Raw genomic sequence first — 21,143 nt, 5'->3', positions numbered from 1 at the left:
CAGTCTTGTCATTGCCTAGACTGGGTGTGATACTAAGTTTCTTAATTTTCTCCTGCCTTATACTAAACCATACAATGGCTGAAAAGCACAGCATGGAATTGTTGAAAAAAATGAACTCCTTATGCCACTTACAGCAGCCAGGACTAGAGACTCAGTCTGGTTCTCTCCTCTTCTAGAAGAACAAAACAGAATTCTGATTCAGATTAAAAAATTAATTTTTTTCTCTTAAAAATGTCAGAAGCCATTGAGTATCTCATCCTCAAAACTACATTTTCCCATGCTCCAAAATATAGTAGAAAGCAGAGTTGACATTGTTGTGTCAGTGTATCAGTCAGGGTCCTGGCAAAAAACAGAGGCTTTAATGAAGGACTGGCTCCAAAGCTGTGTGTGTGTGTGTGTGTTCAGTCGCCCAGCTGTGTCTGACTTTTTGTGATCCCACGGACTGTAGTCAGTCAGGCTCCTCTGTCCATGGGATTTTCGAAGCAAGAATACTGGAGTGGGTTGCCATTTCCTCTGCCAGGGAATCTTCCCAATCCAGGGATCAAACCCCAGCCTCAAGTGTCTCCTGCATTGGCAGGAGGATTCTTTACCACTGAGCCAGCTGGGAAGCCCATCAGAGGTATGGGCAGGGTTAAAGGGGAAACAGATGTGGAAGTGCCATAGACTAACTCCAGGAAACCATTGCCAACCTAAGGTTGCTGGGGCACTGGGAAGAAATAGCACCCCTGGAGCCCAGTGGGAGCCAGAGCTGTGGAGAGAGGTTTGCACAATATATGTTTTCTCAGCAGATGCTGCTCATGGAAGGAGCCAAAGCTGAGTGAGAGTGGTGGGGAGGGAGAGGGAGAGGGAATGCTCCAAACCCCTGAAATTCCCACCCTCTCATCTCTTGGCAATATTTCTTTTCACTGATGGCTCAGCAGGTAAAGAATCTGCCTGCCAATGCAGGAGACACAGGAGATGTGGTTTCGATTCCTGGCTTGGGAAGATCCCCTGGGGTAGTAAATGGCAACCCAGTCCAGTATTCTTGCTTGAAAAACCCCATGGACAGAGGAGCCTGGCAGACTACAGTCTGTGAGTCATAAAGAGTTGGACAGGACTGACTGATGAAGCACACACAAACTAAATCAGAAGCCATAGAGAAAGGGAGTTCAGATGACATAGTTGGTGAGATTCAGCCTCCTGGAGGGGAGAGATCTGCATCTGTCCCATGCATCTGTCCCAAGGATGGGAGACTAGCGATGGTGAAGATAACATGCCCCCCATAGTAAGAGTCTTACTCTGGCTTTTCTTTTTGATTGGAGGAGAATTGCTGTACAATGTTGTGTTGGTTTCTGCCATAGGACAGGGTGAATCAGCTGTAAGTATACAGAAGTCCCCTCCCTCTTGGGCCTCCCTCCTACCCCTCTGCCCCAAGCCCATCCCTCTAGTCTAGTCTTCGAAGAGTGGTGGGCTGATCTCCCTGGGTTATACAGCAGCTTCCCCCGAGCCACCTATTTTACACATAGCACTGTGGTGAAGAACCTGCCTCCCAGTGCAGGACACGTAACAGACATGGCTTCAATGCCCGGGTGGGAAAGATCCTGTGGAGGAGCTCATGGCAACCCACTCCAGTGTTCTTGCCTGGAGAAGCCCATGGATGGAGGAGCCTGGTGCGCTACAGTCCATGGGGTCACACAGAGTCTGGCATGACTAAGTGACTAAGCACAGCACAGAATATATATGTCAGTGCTACTCTCAGTTAGCGCCTCCTTCTCCTTCCCCTGCTGTGTCCACAAGTCCATTTGCTACATATGTATCTCTCTTCCTGCCCTGCAAAGAGGTTCATCACTACCGTTTTCACTCTAACTTTCGAGGGTTGTGAATCCTGAGAAGGCAGACTCAGCCAAAGGACCTATTCTATTCATGATTACTAGGATGCTGTATGCTGACTCAAAATTAGCTCTTCCTGCAGAAGACATCGGAGAAGGCAATGGCACCCCACTCCAGTACTCTTGCCTGGAAAATCCCATGGACGGAGGAGCCTGGTGGGCTGCAGTCCATGGGGTCGCTAAGAGTCGGATATGACTGAGCGACTTCACTTTCATGCATTGGAGAAGGAAATGGCAACCCCCTCCAGTGTTCTTGCCTGGAGAATCCCAGGGTCAGGGGGAGCCTGGTGGGCTGCCGTCTATGGGGTCCCACAGAGTTGGACATGACTGATGCGACTTAGCAGCAGCAGAAGACATGTGTCAGAGTCACCCAGTGGCTGAGTCACCCAATGGCTGGAAGTATATGTCCCTCTTACCACTCATCACCCAGATTTGATTTTGTCTGTTTCCTTGTCAGTATCCATTCCCTGGGCTCTAAGGGTTTCAGGAGCGAGACAGGGACTCTTCAGGACTTTAGTGCCTGGCACCTCCCCAGTGCTCACTAAGTATGTACCGAACTGGTGAATAAAGGAATTATGAATGAGTGGAAGTCGTGCTGGGACTGTGCTTGCTGGATGCAGGTGCACAGGGACACACCTGTGTGATGGCTATGTGACCTTGGAAATGTTCCAGCTCTTCAGGGCCTCATTATGAAAATTAATGATCTTGAAAACACTTTTATGTACTAAAAAGAAATATCTGTGTTTTGTGAAAAATAACAAATATGACAGTACTTACTGATTTCTTTTGAGAAGAAGGATGGGCCATTTATTTTCAGAGAATAAGGAGGTGGTACTCAGGCATCACAGTTAGCACATCAAATGCTGCTTTTCTGTGGCTTTATCTGACTGTAGGAGCAGAGAGGTGTTGGTTTCCACATCCCCTTTGAGTGTAATGACACAGGTGTTATTGAATTTTGGAGAACTTGTATCATCATGCCTTATCATGCATTTTAATGAGTCATAAATTTCAGATCACTCTGATCCCCCTAAGCACTCACATTGTAAAGTACTGAAAGTAGAGTGTATAAGGAAATGTGGAGGGGCAGGGCTCCACATCGGAAGTCCAGGGAGCTGGGATCTCAGTGGGAGGCAGTGTGGAAAACAGGATGTGGTACAGTTTAAGGTCAAGAACACAGTCTAGAGTCCACCAGACACGGTTTGAATATCTAAGAGGCTCAGGCCTCTTATGAGCTGTGTGATCCTGAGTAAGCCAGTTAACCTGTCTTCACTTCTAGTTCTTCGCCTGGGATGGAAATCAGAATTCTTAGAAATGTGATGAATATTATGGGATGTGAAATATAAAGGACACAGCACATTGTATTAAGAAACTGATAACTAGTATCATTATGTGTACAAGTGGTCACATAGTCACAGGTTATAAGAATTACTCATTACAAATTGTCCAGTTATTCCTGATGAGTTGAAATAATATGACCCTAATGTCAGCTTTTATCATTGTTAGGATTTATGGGCTGATTTCTTCTAGTAATAGTAATACTGCTTTACATATGAAGGCTGCAGTGATGTTTTTCAAAGAACCACTAAATGAATTACCTCATTTTGATGTCATTCCAGTGTACAAAGCAAATGAGATATTTCAAAAGTCCTCACACTAAGACTTACTGAACTAATTACTTGGATCGACATCTTTTGGGTACAGATCAGCATCGGATTTAATTCCTTTCAGATACTCAAAACACTTTCCTAATTGTCTCTTGACCTTAGAAACAACTGGCAGTAACTTAATAGACCGGATAATCTGCATGGGCTCTTCAGATGTAGACCATTCAGATGTGGAGATCTGTTTATCTGAATTGTTTCCAAGTTTTCTGTCCCTAACACCAATCTAGTTCAACAAGGCTTTAATTACTTTGCAGTTTTCCCCAAATCTTCTTATTATTTTGCTTAGGGCAGATTATTTTAAAAGAAGTTCATATAAATAAATAGCAGCTAAAGAAAAAAATGTTATTTGGATGTAATTGGTGAAAATTCATTATGCAAGGAAAGTGTTACCAGCAATGGCAGGAGCCAATAAAAGCGTGTTACCCAGGTCACCAGATAAACAGACCCTCCTCCCATGGAATATGTTCGCACCAGCCATCAGGACACAGCTCAGTGTTCCCATTTAGCCTAACAGACACCACGTCATTTAATTTGGTTTCTCCACTGTATGAAGACAGGTTTGGACCTCTTCCGATGATGATAAATTTAATAAGAGCAACTGTGTTTTGTAATGTGAGTAAATAAGTAAATCAGCAATCAAATAAATATTGAGGGCCTGTTTTGCATTAGGTACTCCAGGGGATTCACAATGAATAAGACATCCTTTTCTTCTAAGCGCTTACTTTCTTTTTTTCCCTTTCTCGTCACGAATCAGTTTTTTTTTTTTTTTTTTTAACTTTTTATTTTGTTTTCAGCTTCCCTGCTGGCTCAGTGGTAAAGAATCTTCCTGCAATGAAGGAAACACTTGTTCAATGCCTGGGTCAAGAAAATCCGATGGAGGGGGAAATGGCAACCCAATGCAGTATTCTTGCCTGGAAAATCCCTTGGACAGGGAAGCCTGGTGGGCTACAGTCCATGGGGTCACAAAGAGTTGGACTTGACTTAGTGACTAAAACAACAACAAACAACCAGTTAACAATGTGATAGTTTTAGGTGAACAGCCAAGGGTCTCAGCCTCACATATACATGTATCTGTTCTGCTCCAAACTCCCCTCCCATCCAGGCTGCCACATAACATTTAGTAGAGGTCCATGTGCTATACAGTAGGTCCTTGTTGGTTATCCACTTTAAATAAAGCAGTGTGCATTACACACGTCCATCCCAAACTTCCTACCTATCCCTTGCTCTTATCCTTTTCCCTGGCCACCATAAGTTTCTTCTCTAAGTTTGTGAGTCTGTTTCTGTTTTGTAAGTTTATTTGTATCATTTCTTTTTAGATTCCACATACAAAGAATGTCATGTGATATTTCTCCTTCTCTGTCTGACTTACTTCACTCAGTATGACACTCTCTAGGTTAGAGCTTACTTTCTAGGAGGGAAAAATCACATATAAACTATTGTAAAATAACAAATGAGGTGAAAACCACAATAAAACTAAGATTGGGAATGAGTTAATACCTACTGTGTGCCAGGTATTGCTCCAAATAATTTCCAGGCCTGGTCTCAGTTGATCCTGTGATAACCCTTTGGGAACAACACTGCTACTCCTTTTATTTTACAGGCATGGAAACTGAGGCACAGAGGAGTTAAGTGACTTGTGCATGGGCGCCCAGCTAGTAAGTGCTCAACCTAGGATCTGAACTCTGATAGATCCCCAAGCTCTTGCTTTTTAAAGAATACCTTAGCACGGGGAACTCTATTCAATTCTCTGTAATGACCTATATGGGAATAGAATCTAAAAAAGAGTGGATATATGTATAACTGACTCACTTTGCTGTACAGCAGAAACTAAGACAACATTGTAAATCAACTATACCCCAATGATTGGGAACACGTGTACACCCGTGGTGGATTCATGTTGATGTATGGCAAAACCAATACAATATTGTAAAGTAAGAAAATATAATAAATAATAATAATAAATAAATAAAAATAAATAAATAATTAATTAAAAAGAAAACCTTAAACTGAGGACAGAAAAAGTGCCAAGGGAATTGAAAGGATGAGGAAATTATTTTCAGATCAACCTCAGAGTCCCCATTTATAAAATGAGGATACTATGATGCCTACTTCATATAGATGTTGTGAGGTTGACCAGGACAGTGCTTGTAGAGTACCAATACTTCAACGTGAGGCTGAAGTTAATGCTTGAGTTATGTGGGATCCCCCAGCCACAGCATGGGTGTCAGTGTCCTAGCACTTGGCTGTACATACTCTACCCAGCTGGGGGCATTGGTGTCCATTCTAGCCAAATGCTTCCCCCCGCTGGCTCTAAGTGTGCCAGGACCAGCTGGACACAGACCAGATTTCAGGGGGCTGTGGAGGAAGTCCACGCTGTCCTAGGCATGTATCCAGGAGAACACTCCATGATATTAGCTATTGTTGGACTGCCAATTTCAGTCTACCATCTGATATGGTTTGTAGACACCAGAGTCCAAAATGGAGCTCTGAAGAGTCCTGGAAGTTTTTCTTTCATCCGAGTTGGAAGTTTTCAAGGAGGAACTATAAAACTGCCATTGAGATTTTTACACACAATTAAGTTGATCCAGACACATATTTTCAAATGAAAAATCTTAAAGCCCTTTACAACAAAGCAGAAAATAAGTTTAAAAAAAAAGATGAATATATTTTCCCCTGGAGAAGAATAACTGCCTGTGATTATAGTTTGCCAGGATACAGATGTTAAAGTAGCAAACTTCTCAAACCATGACATAGGCCAGTCTCCTGGGATAAATCCTATCCTTTTCAGTAAGATACTGTGAAATTGTTAACATGTGGAAAATATAATCAATACTTTCTTAACCTGCTATATTAGAGAGTCACAAAACCTGGCAATGGGGTTTAAAATGATATCAAAATTTAGCTTCATATCAAGTAGAAACTGAAAAAGTATGACAAGAATAATTACTTCAGAACTCAAAGGAAATTAAAATTCTTTAACATCCAAGTCTACTAAGAAGAGACCAGATGTTTAAGAAAACTAAAAAATAAAGACATCTTTCAAAACATTTTACCAGCTGGTATCCTACAATTACCCTAAAGTATACCCCTTTCCTCAAAATACTGAGGACTGGGAATGCGATGGTTTGTTTTCACCATGATCCCTATGTCTGCATTTTGCAACTGGAGATATTTTTAGTCTCTCCGTATCAAAGTAAAAGTGCAGATCAGCTTTGAAATCTGACAGCCTCCTTCACACACACACACACACACACACACACACACACACACACTCTCTCTCTCTCTCTCTCTCTCTTCCCCCTAAATGGAAAATCTTATTGGGATTAAACTGTATGTCAAAAAGTTCTTATGTTTAGTTTCATCATATCTTCTAAAATAATTGATACAGTTGATACAGTAGGTAACTTCAGAGTGAACATTTTTGGTGATACTGTTCCTGTGGTGATGGTTTAATCACTAAGTCACTAAGCCATATCTGACTCTTGTGACCCCATGGGCTATAGCCCGCCAGGCTCCTCTATCCATGGGATTCTCCAGGCAAGAATACTGGAGTGGGTTGCCATTTCCTTTTCCAGGGGGTCTTCCCAACCCAGGGATCGAACCCAGGTCTCCTGCATTGCAGTCAGATTCTTTACTGACTGAGCCACCAGGGAAGCTTACTGTTACTGTAGTAGACTGAATAATAACCCCCCAAGGTGTCTATTCCTAAGCCTAAAACCTGTAAAATGTTATTTTAACATGACAAATGGACTCTGTCAATGCAATTAAGTATCTTGAGATGGAGTGATTATTCTGGATTCTTTGCTGGGTCTAAAGGAATCACAAGGGTCCTGATTAAAGGCCCCCAGGAAGGTCAGGGAGAGAAAGCACTGTGATGACAGAAATAGGTGTAAGAGAGAATACGAAGATGCTATGCCGTGGGCTCTCAAGATGGAAGAATGGACCATGAGCCAAGGAATGTAGGTGGTCTGTAGAAGCTGGGAAAGGCAAGAAAACAGATTCTCCTCTATGGCCTTCTATGGAGCATGCTGACAACATAGATAGCCCAGTGAGACTGTTTTTAGACTTCTGATTTCTGGAACTGTAAGATAATAAATTTGTTTCATTTTAAGCCACTATTCTGTGATCATTTGTTATATCAGCCATAGGAAGCTCTGTAATTACTATTACCAGTAATTGTAATTACTGGGTGTAATTATTGGTAATTGATGGGTTTATTGGCCCAGAGAAGAGCAGAGGATGAGCAAAAAGCTTACTGACACAAAGAATTTCAATTCATTTACTATATTGTACACCACTCTTCTGTTGAATCTCACCAAACCATTCAAATAGAATCCAAAATCATTTTATTTCCTTTTGAAGCTTTTTTAAGTGTCATATCAAGAATACTTTTAATTAGCCTCCAATTAAAATAAATAAATTTAAATAAAAAAGAATATTTTTCCTAACCCAATATCATTTTTTTTCTCTTCTAAAATGTTTGTAGATTTATCACATATATTTAGGTCTGTGTTCACTCACTCTTGGGGGTAAATTTTGTGTATGATGTGAGAAAGAGTTGAAATTAATTTTTATATGCAGATATATAATTGCCCCAGTACCATTTGCTGAAGAGGGTATGTATGTGATCAGTTGCTCAGTCGTGTCTGACTCTTGTGACCCAATGGACTGGAGCCCACCAGGCTCCTCCATCTGTGGGATTTTCCAGGCAAGAATGCTGGAGTGGGTTGCCATTTCCTAGAGTATACATTCTACCAGTGATTATTTTGGCACTTATGCGAAAACCTATTTGTCTATAACTATAAAGGCTTGTATCTGGACTCTCAATTTTGTTCTATCAATCAATATGCCTATCCTTATGCCAATACCATCCTATTTTGACTACCGAAGCTTTACAGCAAGTTTTGAAATTGGAGATTGAAAGTCCTTCAGCTTTATTCTTTTATTTTTCAAATTTGTCTTGCCTAATCTGGGTTCACATTCCTATATAAATTTTAGGATTGGCTTCTCATTTCTGCTGACATTTTGAAAGGTTTTATGTTGAATCAACTTAGGGAGAAGTGTCTCCTATTGCTTAAGCCTGCTTTCCCTAGGTTTAGATCTTCATGTACTCAGTCAGCTAATTAATACTTGGCTCTTCATGGGTCTTATTATTGGTAGGACAGAGATGTGAAGCCTTTTCCTGGAAGAAAGTTTCATCTTGCAATTACTGATTCACCCTGCTTCAATCATGTATCAACTTGGCAGGAGTAGCCATCCATTCTGTTAATTTTTCCCCCCCAGCTTGTACCTTTCCCATGTCTGCTCAGCATTGTTGACTCTTAGAGCTCCATTCCTACTCAGCCTCCTCCTATTTTGGCCTCGTGCCCCATTCACTTTCATGCCCTTTACTCTGCTTTCCTCTCAAGTCCTGTGATTCAGAGTCCCTTCATAATACTGTGAACATTTGCCTCCATCTAGTGCTTCCCAGGTGGCGCTAGTGGTAAAGAACCCACCTGCCAATGCAGGAGACATAAGAGACGTGGGTTTGATCCCTGGGTTGGGAAGATTCCCTGGAGGAGGGCATGGCAGTCCACTCCAGTATTTTTGCCTGGAGAATCCCATGGACAGAGGAACGAGGCGCGCTACAGTCCAAAGAGTCACAAAGAGTGGGACACGACTGAAGTGACTTAGTACACAGCACGGTCTTGTCCAGAGGACAAATGAGGCAAGTGTAGAACAGTGGATCAGGTTTCAGAAGACATGGCTTCTCTTCCCGAATATATCGCGTGTGGACTGTGTGACAATGGTTATGAACCTCCTACATCAGCTTCCTTATCCAAAAAAATGGGAATATGGATCACTCTCCCATCAAACTCACATGCTTGCTTGAGAGTCAAAGTAGGTAACATGCAAGAAAATTAATTAAAAGCAGTAAAAATAAATTAGTATATTGTGTACATGTATGTAGTCTATTCATTAAGCATTTAGAACGTAGTATTTTTCTTCTCAACTAGATTATATGATATCAGTATATTTCAATGGCTTCTCACATATTATGAAGTATATAGAAAGTGAATGAAAGTCACTCAGTCATGTCTGACTTTGCAACCCCATGGACTATTCTCCAGGCCAGAATATTGGAGTGGGTAGCCTTTCCCTTCTCCAGGGGATCTTCCTAACCCAGGGATGGAATCGAGGTCTCCCGCATTGCAGGCAGTAGGGACTCCATAAAAATTTTACTTGAAATGATGAAAATATATAACTTAGTTAGCTAAAATAATTCAGACCTGGGACAAGGCCATGAAACTTCTCTGAATATGTGTCTTTATGTGTGTATGAGAGAGAGAGAGAGACAGATACTTCTTTCCGTTAACATCTTAAACGACTAGGATCTTGTGGAACAAACATTGGTATGGTGGATCTTAAAAATAAGCATACAAAAACTGAACTTGGAGAGAATCATATATTGAAACTCCACATCAGGAATTTATAGTTAAAGATGGTCATGTCTCCCCACCCACACTCCCACCAAAAGAAGCACAGTTTTTTATAAAAATAAAAAAGAACAGTTCTTTGACTCCATAGTTCTTCAGAAATGCAAAAGAGTACAGAATGCAATGGACAAGAAAACTATAGCAAGACATCAGTTCTAATCTAAATCACAGAATCCAGGATCTACTTGGGTTGAATCCTTATAGTCATTATACCTCAATTTCTAAGAGTTTATGAAAGATGACACCCAAGTCTGGGGGCATGTCACCATGTGCAGGGACCTCTTGTGAACTCCCTCAGGAGTTCTCCCTTGTTCTCTCTCATCCTGTCTTCATGTCCAGACGTGTTCTCCAGAATTCTATGTGTCTGGTCTCATTACCACTTCCTCTTCCCACGGATTGCTCAGAAGTCTTATCTGGCTCCAGTTTCCATGCTCACCCATCCCACACAGGGCTTGATCTGACTAAATGTTTATTGAGTTCAGTTGACCTCCAGATATCCATCTCTTTCTCATCTCTTTTCTTCCCATAGAACTAAGTTTCTCTTCCTTCATCACATATATGTGCTTACTTTACTCCACGCAGGTGGTATTCAGTTGCTAAGTTGTGTCTGACTCTTTGTGACCCTGTGGTTAGCAGCACTCCAGGCTCCTCTAGCCTCCACTGTCTCCCAGGGTTTGCTCAAATTCATGTCATTGACTTGGTGATGCTATCTAACCATCTCATTCTCTGCCACCCCCTTCTTCTTTTGCCTTCAATCTTTCCCAGCATCAGGTCTTTTCCAATGAGTCGACTCTTTGGAGTCAGCAGGTGGCCAAAGCATTGGAGCTTCAGCTTCAGCATCAGTCCTTCTGAATATTCAGTGTTGATTTCTTTTAGGACTGACTGGTTTGATCTCCAAGGGACTCTCAAGAGTCTTCTCCAGCACCACAGTTAAAACGCATCAATTCTTTGGTACTCAGTCTTCTTTATGCTCCAACTCTCACATCCATACATGACTACTGGAAAAGCCTAGTTTTGACAGTATAGACCTTTGTCAGCAAAGTGGTGTCTCTGTTTTGTAATATGCTGTCTTGGCTTGTCATAGCTTTCTTTCCAAGGAAAAAACACCTTAATTTCACGGCTGCAGTCACTGCCCACAGTGATTTCGGACCCCAAGAAAGTAAAATCTATCACTGTTTCTACTTTTTCCCCATGTATTTGCCATGAAGGGAAAAAGCAAGAAAGTTCCAGAAAAACATCTATTTCTGCTTTATTGACTATGCCAAAGCCTTTGACTGTGTGGATCACAATAAACTGTGGAAAATTCTGAAAGAGATGGGAATACCAGACCACCTGGCCTGCCTCTTGAGAAACCTGTATGCAGGTCAGGAAGCAACAGTTAGAACTGGATATGGAACAACAGACTGGTTCCAAATAGGAAAAGGAGCACATCAAGGCTGTATATTGTCACCCTGCTTATTTAACTTATATACAGAGTACATCATGAGAAACGCTGGGCTGGAAGAAGCACAAACTGGAATCAAGATTGCCAGGAGAAATATCAATAACCCCAGATATGTAGATGACACCACCCTTATGGCAGAAAGTGAAGAGGAACTAAAAAGCCTCTTGATGAAAGTGAAAGAGGAGAATGAAAAAGTTGGCTTAAAGCTCAACATTCAGAAAACAAAGATCATGGCATCTGGTCCCATCACTTCATGGGAAATAGATGGGGAAACAGTGGAAACAGGGTCAGGCTTTATTTTTTGGGGCTCCAAAATCACTGCAGATCGTGACTGCAGCCATGAAATTAAAAGACACTTACTCTTTGGAAGAAAAGTTATGACCAATCTAGATAGCATATTGAAAAGCAGAGACATTACTTTGCCAACAAAGGTCCATCTAGTCAAGGCTCCGGTTTTTCCTGTGGTCATGTATGGATGTGAGAGTTGGACTGTGAAGAAGGCTGAGTGCCGAGAATTGATGCTTTTGAACTGTGGTGTTGGAGAAGACTCTTGAGAGTCCCTTGGACTGCAAGGAGATCCAACCAGTCCATTCTGAAGGAGATCAGCCCTGGGATTTCTTTGGAAGAATGATGCTAAAGCTGAAACTCCGGTACTTTGGCCACCTCATGAGAAGAGTTGACTCATTGGAAAAGACCCTGATGCTGGGAGGGATTGGGGGCAGGAGGAGAAGGGGATGACAGAGGATGAGATGGCTGGATGGCATCACTGTCTCGAGGGACGTGAGTCTGAGTGAACTCCCGGAGTTGGTGATGGACAGGGAGGCCTGGTGTGCTGCAGTTCATGGGGTCGCAAAGAGTCGGACATGACTGAGCGACTGAACTGAACTGAACTGAATGGGACTGGATGCCATATTTTTGAATATTGAGTTTTAAGCCAGCTTTTTCACTCTCCTCTTTCACCCTCATCAAGAGGCTCTTCAGTTGCTCTTTGCTTTCTGCCATTAGAGTGATATCATCTGCATATCTGAGGTTGTTGATATTTCTCCTGGCAATCTTGATTCCAGGTTGTGATTCATGTAACCCAGCAGGTTGCATAATGTACTCTTCAGTTTAGTGCAGTCACTCAGTCGTGTCCGACTCTTTGTGACCCCTTGAATCACAGCACGCCAGGCCTCCCTGTCCATCACCAACTCCCAGAATTTACTCAAACTCATGTCCATTGAGTCTGTGATGCCATCCAGCCATCTCATTCTCTGTCGTTCCCTTCTCCTCTTGCCCCCAATCCCTCCCAGCATCAGGGTCTTTTCCAATGAGTCAACTCTTCACATGAGGTGGCCAAAGTATTGGAGTTTCAGCTTTAGCATCATTCCTTCCAAAGAACACCCAGGGCTGATCTCCTTTAGAATGGACTGGTTGGATCTCCTTGCAGTCCAAGGGACTCTCAAGAGTCTTCTCCAACACCACAGTTCAAAAGCATCAATTCTTTGGCACTCAGCTTTCTTCACTGTCCAACTCTCACATCCATACATGACCACAGGAAAAACCATAGCCTTGACTAGATGAACCTTTGTTGGCAAAGTAATGCCTCTGCTTTTCAATATGCTATCTAGGTGGGTCATAACTTTTCTTCCAAAGAGTAAGTGTCTTTTAATTTCATGGCTGCAGTCACCATGTGCAGTGATTTTGGAGCCCCAAAAAATAAAGTCTGACACTGCTTCCACTGTTTCCCCATCTAATTTCCATGAAGTGATGGGACCAGATGTCATGATCTTCATTTTCTGAATGTTGAGCTTTAAGCCAACTTCTTCACTCTCCTCTTTCACTTTCATCAAGAGGCTTTTTAGTTCCTCTTCACTTTCTGCCATAAGGGTGGTGTCATCTACGTATCTGGGGTTATTGATATTTCTCCCAGCAATCTTGGTTCCAGCTTGTGCTTCTTCCATCCCATTAAGCTGTACTTAACAGCCTATTAAGATGTACTCTTAATAGAAGTTAAATAAGCAGCGTGAAAATATACAGCCTTGTCATACTCCTTTCCCAGTTTGAATCAATCAGTTGTTCCATGTCTGGTTTTAACTGTTGCTTCTGGACCCACACATAGGTTTCTCAGGAGATAGGTAAGGTGGTCTGGTATTCCCATCTCTTTTAAAATTTTCCACAGTTTGTTGCGTAGGACATTACAAATGTATTAATTAAGACATGTGGAGGGGTTTTTCTTTTTTACAGTTTACAAACTGATGAATCTCAAATTGTTAATTGTGAAAGTGAAAATGTTAGTCTTCAGTCAAGTCTGACTCTTTATGACCCCATGGACTGTAGCCTGCCATTCTTCTCTGCCCATGGGATTCTTCAGGCAAGAATACTGGAGTGGGTAGCCATTATAGGAAGTTTCTCCAGGGGAATCTTCCTGACCCAGGGATTGAACCTGGGTTCTCCTGCACCGTGGACAGATTCTTTACTGTCTGAGATACCATTGTTAACTGTGAAAGTGAAGTCGCTCAGTCATATCCAACTCTTTGCGACCCCGTGGACTGTAGCCTACCAGGCTTCTCTGTCCATGGGATTCTACAAGCAAGAATACTGGAGTGGGTTACCATTTCCTTCTCCAGGGGACCTTCCCAACCCAGGGATCGAACCCGGGCCTCCCGCATTGGAGGCAGACGCTTTAACCTCTGAGCAACAGAGAGGGCCCTACTATTCAACACGTTTTCTAGAGTAGAATATTGTCTTGCTTAGAAATGTTGTCATCTGAAATTTCAAAGAGCTCCTTTAGCCTCAAAACTGTTTGGGAGAAGGAGTATATGTTCCTCCCATTCAGTTGCAACTCTCTTACATCTTTCTCCCATAATATCCAGGAAGCTTACTATTTTCCTTGAGACAGTTTGGTTTTCATTCAGTTACTAGGGTAAAACACTGGCTAATAATGACAGGGACACATAGTTAAAGTAACCTGGCTGTGCTGAATTTTCTGGCTAATGAGTTCACTTGGAGTGGGGTGCGGGGGTGACTGCTGCCACAGCAGCCTCCGGAGAAGAAAGCTGCAGGGGTTCAAGGCTGTGGATTTCCTCTCCTGTTCCACAGATGACCCTCAATGACTGAGGAAGCAAAATGCACTCCACTTCCCTGGTCTTCTGTCCCTCCCTGTCCCTGCCAACACACAACAGCTGGCATAGCCACAGAATTATCCAGTTATCACATCCCCATTGATTCCTTTCATCAAACACTCTCCGTTGAAGAGACTGATAGTTCTTATATAAAGCCTGCCATGAATAAAAATAAACCTGCCAAGAAGAAAAATGTTTATGGGCATTCATGCTACACACATATATTGAGATCTCAGCTCCATGATAAATGCTGAGGTTATAAAGATAAAGGACGCTGTTGCTTATGAGCTTTAAAATGTAGAAGATGAGACCAAAAAAACCCCACTTCTGCAGAGTGGTTCAAGTCTAATGATAGGGGTAAGTCTAATGATAGGGGCAAGTCTAGGTGCCATGGATGTGTAGAGCATGGACCTGGGTCACTACAACTGTCTGGATTGGAAGGAGAAGGGGGCTGGTCAGGTGGGGCTCCCTGGCAGAAGGTAATAGTTGAGATGAATCCTCATCATCTTAGGAAATAAGAATCCTATTTCTTCACACAAACTCTGTTCTCAAAATCATGGCAGGAATTAGGACAAGATTATTTCTAGTGATCTGAGATGGCATGCCACCCTTGAGAGGCATGAAGTGATTGAGAACGTGGAACTCCAGCTCTGCTACCAACTCTGTGACCATGGGCCAGCTACCCTCCCAGTCTCCTCATTTGTGAAATGAAGATACCAACAGCACTTACCACATAAGGTTGTTGTGGGGAGTGGATACAGCCATGCATGCAAAATGCTTCAAATATTAATAGTTCCTACTGCATTGTAAATGCTGTATGTTTGTTATTGTTATTATTATATAAACATGATACCATTTTGTTTATATGTTGGGTAGCATTAGTGATAAAGAACCTGCTTGCCAATGCAGGAGATGTAAGAGACAGAGGTTCGATTCCTGCGTCAAGAAGATCCCCTGGAGAAGGGCATGGCAACCCACTCCAGTATTTGTGCCTGAGAATCCCATGGAGAGAGGAGTCTGGCGGGCTACAGTCTGTAGGGTCACAAAGAGTTGGATTTGACTGAAGTGATTTAACACACACACACACACACACACACAGTCCATGGTCAATGCTATATGTTTGTTGTTATTACTATATAAGCATGATACCATTTTGTTTCTATGTTGCAGTATATCTTTGTGCCTTTCTTATGTCTGAGATCAGTTTCCTGTTTGGATTGCAGGGTATTTCAAAACCAGTGTTTCCTTTGTTTTCTGAATGGGGGGAGAGAGAGAGAGAGAGAGAGAGAGAGAGAGTGTGTGTGTGTGTATCCTCAAAGCATATGCAGAACTAGTAAATGTTTTTTTATTAATTTATCCACACCTAAGGTCAGCACCATCTTGCATCTTCATTGCAATAATACCAAGTATCATATAATTCCAGTAGAGTCGGTGCAAATCTGAATTCCTTCCACCAAATCAAGCCTGAACCTTGAGAGCTAAGACTTCTAACAGGCAAAGCAATCAAGCATATTTTCTGAGTACACATTTCCTTTGCTTTCTGTAGCTCTTTTCACTTCCAATAGTACATTGAAATTGGGGATAATCTCCATGCACGTATGAGAAAACTGCATGAAGTTTTTGATGCCTGAAGATCAAAGAAGTTAAGTGACTTAATGCCGGTTATATAACTGACTAGGGGCACAGCCTGGTCAATGCATCTGGAGTCCTTGCTCTTAAACCAGAGCTTTCTTCCCTTCACATGTTGCTCCTTTCAATTCAGTGCACGAGAGAGACAGTCAGGGAGACATCTTTTCTCTAAGAAGCTATGACATGCCCTCCAACTAACGATGGAACAAAGTCAACTGGCACATAAACTTAGAAAATGTTTGGCTTGAAACAAAAGTTCTAGGAGCCAGATAATCCATACACTTCAGCTCTAGGGATTTATCCCACAGCTTGATTGTTGAGATGAGGGAGGGAGAGAGAATGAGTTATTGTTAATGTGATAGTGCTGTCCCCTTTAGGAGAATATGGTTGTTTTGGGCTTGTACTTTGAGGGACAAATAATATCCTAATAGATACAATCAGAAGAAGATTTTAGGCAAAGAGGTAGCATGAAAAAGGTGCAGAAATAAGATATGGAATGTTTGAGAGCATTTGGTTCAGTTTTTGGGAATAGGTAGCGAGAGATATAACTGAAAAGATAGAGGTAATCTAGCAAAAGGCTTTGCTAATACATGACACACCACAGAAGATGGCTTGTGTAGGGCAGGGCTGTGGAGGAAGTGAAAGTTACCAAGGAAGGCTGATGCATTGGATAATGGTTATGATACACTGAGTCTTCAGTCTATAATACCTTGAGAGTCGAGCTCCATGACCAAGTGGCTTGGTAAGAAAATAAATCTAGTTGGTCCACAGAGGATGAAAGAATCAGAAATAGGGAAAATCATCAGGAGGTTGCAACATCAGCTAAATTATGAAATAATATATTGACAGGGAATGGAGAATGGAGGCTTGAGTGAGAGTGTAAAGTTGTAATGAATGCTATAGAGCTTATGAAGGGAGTATTCAGGGATGTGAAGGGCTGAGCAACTAACTGTAGATAAACCTGAAGAATCAACTAACTGGTCATCTCCTTATGGTAAGGCCCCACATCATGCCCATTGGATGATTTTAGTTTTCTATTGTTCCTGCAACAAACTCCCATAAGCTTAGTGGCTTTAATTAACATATATTTCATCTCTTACAGTTCCAAGGGTCAGAAGTCTAAAATGAATTTCACTGGGCTAAAATCAAGGTATCAGTGGGACGTAGTTCTTTCTGGAGATTCTAAAGTAGGATCTGTTTCCTTGCCTCTTTCAACTTCTAGAAGCTACCTATACTTCTGGGCTCATGGTCCTGTGTCACTCCAAGCCTCTGTTTCTGTTATTGTGCTTTTTCTGACTCTGACCCTCCTATCTTTCTCATCTGGGGCCCTTTGTGATCACATGCTGCTGATTTGGATCATCCAGGAACAATCTCCGCCCAATGCTTAACTTAATCACACCTCCAAAATCCTTTTCACTGTGGAAGGTTACTTTTTAATAGGTTCCGGAATTATAATGTGGGCATCTTTGTGGGGGGCATTATTCTCTGCATCACAATGCAGATTCTTCTAGTATCCATCACAACGCATAACTATCACACAGAAGGAGTTGATAATGGGTTTTGGTGACTGTAGATGCTGATAGTCCAAATAAATGCTGATTGTTCAGAAAATTTGAGACAAGATGAACACAGCCTAAAAAGGTGTGTGGAAAAGGGGTGCTTTGTATACATTCAGTTAGAGATGATGGAGGTGAGTGAGTTGCTTCTAGGAACTGCTGATAATTTTAAAGGAACTGAGAAATTTGTATTATTGTTATTCTTTGGTTTAGAACCTCAGGCATCCCAAGTATGATATAAAATAGCAGTGTCCCAGAAACATGTCATTTTATAGAAACTCAGAACCATGATCTTTTATTCTCAGCCAAAACCTGAGTTTTCAGATTGACCATGCACCTGTGCTCATTCATTCACTCAGCTATTTACTAATTTTCATAGGACTATCCCTACATGACTGCATCTTTTCTTAGTGTTAGGAGATTTAAAAGTGCACCTTTATGGGCACATCTGTGAATATGTTTAGCAATCAGTGTTTAAACATTCAATTGAATTAAACATTCAATTCAAATAATGAGTAACTTGTATCTTCTAGACTCTGTTTTAAGGTGTAAAGATGCAGGAAGAGAAACTGAGTTACTACTGCCAAAACCAAATGAACTTGCATTCTGGTGGAAGTAGAAAGACAATACACTGAAAAAATTAGGGTAATAAGGTAGAATGGCCACTAGGGAGGAACTGCATTCCCTAGAGGGTTGATAAAAGCATCTCTGAGGAAGGAATATTTGATTTGAGCCCCAGTTATATGCATTTGAATGCAGAGTTCAAAGAATAGCCGGGAGAGATAAGAAAGCCTTCCTCAGTGATCAATGCAAAGAAATAGAGGGAAACAACCGAATGGGAAAGACTAGAGATCTCTTCAAGATAATTAGAGATACCAAGGGAACATTTCATGCAAAGATGGGCTCGATAAAGGACAGAAATGGTACGGACCTAACAGAAGCAGAAGATATTAAGAAGAGGTGGCAAGAAAATACAGAACTGTACAAAAAAGGTCTCCACGACCCAGATAATCACGATGGTGTGATCAATCACCTAGACCCAGACATCCTGGAATGTGAAGTCAAGTGGGCCTCAGGAAGCATCACTATGAACAAAGCTAGTGGAGGTGATGGAATTCCAGTTGAGCTAGTTCAAATCCTAAAAGATGACGCTGTGGAAGTGCTGCACTCAATATGCCAGCACATTTGGAAAATTCAGCAGTGGCCACAGCACTGGAAAAGGTCAGTTTTCATTCCAATCCCAAAGAAAGTCAATGCCAAAGAATGCTCAAACTACCGCACAATTGCACTCATCTCACACGCTAGTAAAGTCATGCTCAAAATTCTCCAGGCCAGGCTTCAGCAATACGTGAACTGTGAACTTCCAGATGTTCAAGCTGGTTTTAGAAAAAGCAGAGGAACCAGAGATCAAATTGCCAACATCCATTGGATCATGGAAAAAGCAAGAGAGTTCCAGAAAAACATCTATTTCTGCTTTATTGACTATGCCAAAGCCTTTGACTGTGTGGATCACAAGAAACTGTGGAAAATTCTGAAAGAGATGGGAATACCAGACCACCTGACCTGCTTCTTGAGAAACTTGTATGTAGGTCAGGAAGCAACAGTTAGAACCGGACATGGAACAACTGGTTCCAAATAGGAAAAGGAGTATGTCAAGGCTCTATATTGTCACCCTATTTATTTAACTTAATGCAGAATACATCATGAGAAACTCTGGGATGGAATAAGAACAAACTGGAATTAAGATTGCTGGGAGAAATATCAATAACCCAAGATATGCAGATGACACCACCTTTATGGCAGAAAGTGAAGAAGAACTAAAGAGCCTCTTCATGAAAGTGAAAGAGGAGAGTGAGAAAGTTGGCTTAAAGCTCAACATTCAGAAAACTAAGATCATGGCATCTGGTCCCATTACTTCATGGCAAATAGATTGGGAAACAGTGGCTGACTTTATTTATTTGGGCTCCAAAACCACTGCAAATGGTGATTGCAGCCATGAAATGAAAAGACGCTGACTCCTTGGAAGGAAAGTTATGACCAATCTAGACAGCATATTAAAAAGCAGAGACATTACTTTGTCAACAAAGGCCTGTCTAGTCAAGGCTATGGTTTTTCCAGTAGTCATGTATGGATGTGAGGGTTGGACTTTAAAGAAATCTGAGCACCAAAGAATTGGTACTTTTGAACTGTGGTGTTGGAGAAGACTCTTGAGAGTCCCTTGGACTGCAGGGAGATCCAACCAGTCCATCCTAAAGGAGATCATTCCTGAGTGTTCATTGGAAGGACTGATGTTGAAGCTGAAACTCCAATACTTTGGCCACCTGATGTGAAGAGTTGACTCATTGGAAAAGACTCTGATGCTGGGAGGGATTGGGGGCAGGAGGAGAAGGGGAAAACAGAGGATGAGATGGCTGGATGGCATCACTGACTCAATGGATATGAGTTTGAGTGAACTCTGAGAGTTGGTGATGGACAGGGAGGCCTGGCATGCTGCAGTTCATGGGGTCACAAAGAGTCGGACATGACTGAGTGATTAAACTAAACTGAACTGACTATATGCAGCTGTAAATTTGCCCAATTGAATTTATGATGCAGATGATTGAGCCCTTGTGGCAAGCACTTTTAGTTTCAACAAATAGACCACTCTTTTCTATCAATTCCTTATTCACGAACCATGTAACTTGTATAGGCCGTCAATGAATTCAGTCAGTCACTTACCTTTCAAGGCAAATAATTACAAATTCAGAAGATGGGCTTCGATAGAAGAATTTATGGCTGTTTTCCACAGCCCAGCTCTCTGAAGTGTGATCCCTACTGAATGACATATTCTGACTTACAATGCGAGTTTCTGTGAGTCATATCTTTCCTAGTGTGTCCCCTCTTTAGTTCCTGAGCTATTTCCCCAAAGCATTGGAGCCAAAGTCTTTTGGGAACACTGATAAAACTATTAATTAGCTAATGGACTTTCAGGATAATTGAATTTTTCTCTCTTCCAATCCAAGTACTAAAGCAGAACATTTTTCTTCACAATTTTATTCCAGGATACCAGGTCTCCACTCAAAATAAAATAAACTGCCTGTAAACATAACTATTGCTCAAATTTATCTTGTCCATTTTATTCTTTGGTTCAGTCAGAGAAATACAGGTCTGTCTTGGATATTGGTCTGCTTGGATAGGAAGGAAGAAGGAAAGGAAAGAAGAAAGAAAATAAAAATAAAATGAAAAAAATAGGAAAAGAGAAAGGAAGAAAGAAGGGGAGAGAAAAAAGTAAAGAAAGGATCCTTTACATTCTGAATGTACCTTATCACTGTCCATATCAAGTTTTAGGGTGCATCAATATTTATTTACCAATCCGTTTTGGTCAGAAGCTTAGATTCGCTTCTAGGGCTAAAAGCAGTATTA

This window comes from Bos javanicus, chromosome 12 (assembly GCF_032452875.1).
Source record: "Bos javanicus breed banteng chromosome 12, ARS-OSU_banteng_1.0, whole genome shotgun sequence".
Taxonomy (NCBI): Eukaryota; Metazoa; Chordata; class Mammalia; order Artiodactyla; family Bovidae; genus Bos; species Bos javanicus.
The sequence above is the reverse complement of the archived record's forward strand: the minus strand, read 5'-3'. Positions refer to the sequence as shown.